At 40.6% G+C, this 7,191-nt stretch overlaps 1 long non-coding RNA gene across 1 annotated transcript; it reads left to right on the forward strand.

Annotated features, from left to right (window-relative positions):
- The first annotated feature begins 260 nt into the window (after window positions 1-260).
- LOC118176316 lies at window positions 261-1,806 on the forward strand. Its single transcript, XR_004755339.1, has 2 exons — window positions 261-567; window positions 1,045-1,806. It is a non-coding gene; the product is annotated as an uncharacterized LOC118176316 (long non-coding RNA).
- Window positions 1,807-7,191: the final 5,385 nt, after the last annotated feature.

The raw sequence follows: 7,191 nt of genomic DNA on the forward strand, positions 1-7,191 counted from the left end.
GCTGCACCCCCTTCCCGTCAAGTTTCTCCTCAGTTCTCGTCCCGTGTCCTCGCTCCCTGCCTGCTTCCTCCCCTGCAGGCTCGCAGCCCCCTCAGCTGCCCTCCCGCACCGCCCCCAGGGACACCAGGTGGCTGCTGCCCCTCGAGGGGAGCCCCCCGCCCATGGTGGCAGCGCCCCAACATGGCCGCCCCTCTGTCATGGTGCCCTGCCCGTGTGGAGCGAGCCGCCACCCTCCCCTTCAGATGGCTTCAGCTGCCCTGTCTTCAGCTCCAACCACCGTTGTGTGGAGGGGACGTGTTACGCATATCGCCCACCTCACCTCATGGCCAGAGCCTTGCCAAGTGTCAACTGAGCTCCAAGTGTCCGATAACTGAGCTTGTGCTCGTGGTCACCCTTCTCACCTCGTCCTTCTCTGTCTCCCGTATGGGGGAATGGGCTGAGGAAAGAGGCATGGAAGGCGAGGGCGTGTGAAGCCGTTGGGTCTGCATTAACAACAGGGAGCTGGGCGGACGAGGAGATTTGCTAGGAAGGAAGATGGAGGAACAAACCACAGCTGTCGGGAAAGAAGTGAGGAGGAGAACCCAACTGGTGTGCTCAGGGCAGAGAAGCGGGGCTCTGAAAGCACATCTTTGAAACGTATGAAACGTATTGGGGGGATAGGGGAAAAAGGAGAATTGGAAATCATTTAACACTATCTCTACAAGAAGCTTTTCATGGGCTCCTCAGTCTGCCTCTTGCTGCCAGCTGTAGCTGCTAATCGTTGCTCTGCTGAGACACCAAGGAGGGCCACGGCAAGCGGCACATGGGCTGAGAGCTTCAGTGTGTGTTTTTCCAGCAGCCTCCCTCCGGGCTGCTCTGACTCTCAAGGGATGATGCTCTGTTTGATTGTATAATGTGTTGTTTACTTTGTACCCTAACACTTAGGCCACTCTGATCAAGCAATATTCTTAATATATTTTAATAATACTAACCGCTCACATGAAATACTGGGAATTTGGTACACCTTTTTACCTTTTTATTATTATTATTATTTTTTTCCAGAAGGCAAATGACATTTTGCCACCTCTCCACACAGCATCTCCCATGTGGTATGCAGTGACTTTTGAGCTGCAACGTATGGGTGTGAACCAAAAGAAAAGGAAGTACAAAGCTGTCGGTAACCTGATAGTGTAAGAGTGTGTACCTTGCAGAAGGCCACGCTGCTCATTGCAGAGGCACATGGCTAGTTTCTAAACATTCTCAAATATCAAGCTGGAGAACATCACCTCCTAGATCTGACCCTAGATCTCCCTGTTCAGATTTCTTTCTGTTCAACGCTACGTTTTGCTACCTTGCTTCAGTTTCTTCTGCCTCACTTACAGCTGCCTGCCAGGTCTATATAATCTGACTATACAGAAGAGGTTGTACAGGTATTGTTAAAGTGATGCAATTTGTGTGTACAGGCAAGCTCAAATATTACAAAGTCTCTGTCTTCTGAGAAATATTAAGCTCTACTGTATCAAACAACTGTTACCTGTTGGGTTTTTTGGAAAATAACTATGTAATTTCCAGGGCAATGTAATTGATTACAGTTTCCTGCACATCCATCACCATTAAAGTGACTTAAGAGACCTGTAGTCGGATGTGTTTCTGCTGACATTCATTGCATGGCTGAAAGTCTGCTCAGTCTGCTTTGTTCCTGAATGCACGTATGTGGAAAACAGAAACAGCATGTGATTTATTTTACATTCTTTATAGAAACAAATCCCTAGATTTGCATGTCTAGTGGAAAAATAAAAAATAAAAAATGGAAAGCCATCCATCTAACTCATTCTCTGTTACAAAATATTTTTCTTTTGGGAAGTATCAAGCATTAGAAATCACTGGTCACCTTCTAGGGTACAATACAGGCAAATTATCCCTTTTCTGGTTGTGATCTAGCACCAGCAGGAGCATTTCCATCAACCTTAATTGATTTGGGAGGGACGGCAAGTAGGCCTTACTGTTCCACAAAACCTCAGACAGATGCTCAGGAAGTTCTCTCTCCAGCGTGTTCTTGCCTCCAGCTGAGCATTTCAAGTGATCTTACCAGGAAGGGTACAGCAGACCTCCATGCACATTTGTTCTTAGGCCACCTGTTGGCCTTTTCTCTAGAAATACATCTTGCGTGGCATCTGGCATGAGAAAATAGCTTTTTGTGTCTTACAGGCACTGGTATGCTCTGGCACCGTGCTGAGCTCACTGTTTTTGAGGTTAATGACTAGTGTACTCACAACTGGGTGTTTGTAGTTATTAGGTTAACACCCACGGAAAGGGGACTTGCTGAATGTGTGCTAACAGATCTATGATTTTCTGATTTGAGGCAGACACCAAAAGCTTTATGATCTTTCTGTTCCTAAATAATGAACAGAGAAAGGTTAATACAGACCAAAAACAACAAATGCAATTTTTGTATCACCATTATGCACTGGAGCAAAACAAAATCTGCACAGTAATAACACTAAAAGGGGTTTTCTTAGAAATAGCCCCTGGCATGCCTATCTGAAAAGGATATTTTGAAATAACATGAAAATCGTGAGGTAATTCATTGCTTGAGGAAATGGTGAGAACCTTGCTTCTAGCAAGAGTAATTTGCACTGGTTTTTTGGCATTAAGTTTTAGGAATTTAAAACAGCAGAGGCAAATGTGTCTTTCTGGGGATAACATCTTTTTAGGAGATGAGTAGTTTAAAATAGCAGAATGTCTGCCATGTAGACAGTTATTTATTATTTTAGGAGTTTGATCTGGGAATGCAAAAAAAAAAAAAAAAAGAGAGAGAGAGAGAGAAATGGAAAAAGGGCCTTTTTGTTATTGTTTAAACCCTGGTCTAACATAGCATTTATGAGAATAAGAAATAATGAGAATCAAAATTCCAATAATAAAATTCCAAATTAATTCCAAAATAAATGCCGGGGTGATTGTGCGGATGGCAGAGGAATTTAAAACAATTCCATAAAACTAAAACATTTTTACTCTAAATTGTATTGCTTATACAAATGTATTGCTTATAAGAACAGATTGTTTAGCTTCATAGCTAAGATATGGACTGGGTGTTTTAAACGGTGTTTTCCTAGAAGGTTGTTTGAAACAGAAACAGTTAAGGAGAACAAGGAGCACCCAAAGTTAACCAACAAGGAAAAACAGAAACCCATGACCTTTAAAAAAATAAATAGTACAAGAATAATGATAAAGGAAGTACTAAAAGCATTTAGTTGAAACCTAGCAGAAGACACGTTTCCAGAACAACATCAAGAGAAAATACACAGAGAACAGACAATTGTTCCTTTCACAAATTAACAAACAAACCCAATCGGTAGAACTCAAAGTCACAAGGCAGCTCTGAGGTCAAGAATAATGAGAACTTTCCGAGTGACAATAATATTGATTATAAAGTGGTTGAGGGAAATGTACATTTTAATGCCTGAGAACACAACAACATTTACAAAAAAAAAAAAAGGAAAGAAAGAAAAAAGAAAAAAAAAAAAAAGGTAAGAGACGGGAAGCTGAAGTAGATGGACCACTAGTCTGATCCAGATTGCCAGCATCTGCATCCTCCTGACAGTAGTGGTCAAGACAGGCAGTATCTGAATAAACTGAATATCTGAAACCACCACACTTTTCTAAGCCTCTTGCATTTTATCATTAGGGAATAAGAACAATGGTATAACCATCCTTATCAATACTAGGAGATCATGGGATACAGGAAAACATCACTAGATAGATTAGATGGCCCAGAGGAGATGAAGTTTGGATTTTGTAGCTAGTGGAAATCATTATGTCATCAGAGTTCAAGAAATCTGAGAATTTAAGAAAAAAAGAGATGGATGGCATCAGTAGAAATATGAGTTTTCCTAGGGAAAAAAAAAAAAAAAAAAAAATTAATCTGCATCTTATTTCCCTAATAGGTTAAAATAAAATTATGAAATAAAAAAAAATAAATAAATAATTTTATCAGAAAGAAAAATCAGAGCAGCAATAATATCAGAATTACAGTCTTGATCTATTGACTCGAATGGATCTGCACTCATTTACAGCAGGTGAAAACTTGGTCCCTGGAGAGTACAGGAGTCATAAGCAATAAAGCTGTGTATGTTTATCGTGTATGGCCAGATGAACTCAGGAGTTTTTGGTTGTTTGTTTTTTGTCTGAAACTATTACAAAATTGGATCCCACTAGTTCCCCAGGATTTGCTAATAAACACTCCAGTGGAAGCTGACTAAACCTGTGCTTCTAATTGCTTAAGATTCCTTATCCTGCAGCATGAACATTCATGAAAGGCTGCATTTGCAAGTACAGGGAGCAAAGCAGATGTCACTGGGTTTCAGAAAGCCTCATTTGAAAACATGATTTAAAATTTTTGGGTAGAACAAATGCTGTATTGACCATGAAGCTGGAAAGCATGGTGATGAATGGCAATATCAGAGTGTGTGTCTTTGTGGGTAGAGGATCCTGGAAGTTTTGGTGCTGCAATCCTATCTTGTTGACTATCTAATCTTAAATATCAAAAAAGTAGTACATTAAGGAAATTTGGAGGAGGCATTCAGTGTGAAACAATCACAAATATTCATGTTGGTAAAGGAACAAAAACAAGGGACACCACCAAAAAGATTTACCAAAAAAAAAAAAAAAAAAGGGAGTAAAAGGTAATGAATTATATTCTCTGCAGAAGCAAAGTACAAATCACAAGTATTATTAGAGTTCTTCACTTGGCATCATAAAAGTTAACTGATCTTCTAGGGTGAAATTCAGACCTCAATTACATGTAAATGAGAAAACTGCTACTGACTTCAGGAAATTCAGCATTTAGCTCTCAGCTTGTTCTTACTTCAGTTGGAAAATGGGATTTTCAAACATGACCAAGAGATTTGGAAGTGGGACCCTTTCAAAGGGACCCTCTGGTCCCTTTGAAAATTATTCACAAAAACACATCGCTAAATAGGTAGCATACATATCTTCTCTGAGAATCAGTCAGCTTTTATTACCAGAAAAGACCAACTGTTTGTATTTCCATGGTGCCAAGTTCAGACTGTGCTATTGCATGCTATAGCAATTCTGCCAGTGTGTCACAGTGATCTAATCAATTCAGATTTTTTTTCTTCTCTCCCACCTTAACCAAAGCATGTGAAAGAAACACAGGAATGTGTTTTTCCAGCATTTTAAACCAATGTTTAAGTAAAACTATGTTTTAGCTCAACACAGGTTATGATGTGGAAGAGCTATGTGAAATGTAATAGCCTGGGTTATCCAGGAGGTCAGACTACCTGATCCTGGTCCTCTCTGGCCTTTAGCTCTACGAATAAATTAGAAACCCAATCTCTCGAAGTTTTAATTTCATAGCAGTCTTTGTAAAGGGGGCTGAAGTGGAATTCCTAAAAAATTACATCCTCCTCCAGCATTAATTTCTCTCCCTGAGAAAGGGTTTCTTCTAAAGAAGTGTTTTGTTCCACATCTTCTAAATTATAAAAAATTTATATCTCTTTATGTCTTACACTGTACTGAGTGCCAGCACAGCAATTATTAAAACATTTTTATTGATATTACACAGCTCTCTGTGAAACGTGAATTAAATTTGTCATGAAAATTGATTTTTAATGACAGCTCAGGTTTACATTCCTGTAGCTCATACCTTTCCACTACTTTTTGTTGGCACTAGAAAAGGGCAACTGCAATATCTTTATTTGTCAGAAATGGATCAGGAGATGTGGTATAGTTTACTCACATTTATCAGTGTAATTCTACTGATGAAAACAATAAATTGTTCTATGGGAGTCACTCTGTAGAGAGCAGAATTAGGCTATTTGGCCCACATCTTCCTACCCAAGCAGCTGAAGTTCCTAAATCTGCACCTAGGCACTTAAAGGAGTGTCTTGATTTTTAAAGCTGTTGAGTGTGCTCAGCTTTCATTGTAGTTTTGTAAGAATTATGGCATACCACATCCCCAGAACCCATTTGTCATCCTTTGCCTCTTTTTCCCCATATATTATCTTTCCTTACGACTAACAAACTGCTGGAGGTGACTTTTGGTTTAGCAGACTGAACATGACACTGGATACCAAAGCAGTTAGCAGTGCAGGGAATGCTGCTTTGTAATCTCCCTGTTTTGTTTGTTTGTTTGTTTGTTTGTTTGTTTGTTTGTTTGTTTTGTTTTTTTCAGTTGCTGCAGATGCAAGGGGTGAGAGGATTTTCTAGGCTTGCTTTTTAACAGATTGTATTAATACACCTTTATGAAAACAATCGTCTGACTTGGAAAGTACAGGAGCGAAGTCTGGGCTTACAGCATCACCAGGTCTCCTCTGGCTGGGTGTAGACTGAGGACAGAAAGGTGCAAAACGGGAAGTCTCATGCAATTATGGACCATTCCAAACAGTATTATGCCAACTGAGCATCAAGTGTGCTTAGTGTTCAGGTAGCTCCCAGAAGAAAATTAGGTCCGTATTAGAGTAAGCTACTGTGGATAAAACCTCCGGCTTGGCTAAAATGTCGCTTCTGCTTCTCCAAAATAGCTGTATTTCTGCAAGACACATCTGTGCGGGAGCTGGGGGGAGGGCTGGGTTAGTTTTCATTGGCTGATTGGAGCAGGATTATTGGTTGCTGTTAAAAATGATCCCAAGCAAACTTTTACAAGGTCTTCTGTGACTAATAAAACCTGAGTCTTTGAAATGTACTACAACCCAAGTTGTTGTTAAGAGATAATTCTCTTCGATCCAGATGCTTCCATCTGAAGTGCAGTGCAAAGAAAAAGGGAGAAGGAAAATTGATGGAAAGCTCCTGAAAGCAGAAGGGGAAGAAGTCTGCAATTTCTCTCCCTTTAACACTTCATGCACTGGAATTGGGAAGCAGCTTAAATCTGCCTGTGCGGTGTGCAGCATGGTGGGGACTGAGAAAGAGCCTTGCACAGTGTGCTTACCTGCAGTGCCAGGGAGACCGCAGAGATCTGGGAGGAGGATAGCCCTTTCCAGGCTGGGTAGGGTACTGACACATCAGGATTTCGTCTGAAAGGTGATAGCAGATGAGGTGAGGTTATCTTGCTTGTATAATCTCTGTGACAGCAAATACTTGATCTGTACAAGTGTCGAGGAAGAGCTTCTCTTTACACGAGTGCCCTGAGATGCGAGCAAAGGATTTTGATCATCCTCGGCAGGTTTGGCATATTCTCTAGCTGTAAAGGGCAGT

The sequence above is a fragment of the Oxyura jamaicensis genome, chromosome 19 (assembly GCF_011077185.1).
Source record: "Oxyura jamaicensis isolate SHBP4307 breed ruddy duck chromosome 19, BPBGC_Ojam_1.0, whole genome shotgun sequence".
In the NCBI taxonomy this organism is placed as follows: domain Eukaryota; kingdom Metazoa; phylum Chordata; class Aves; order Anseriformes; family Anatidae; genus Oxyura; species Oxyura jamaicensis.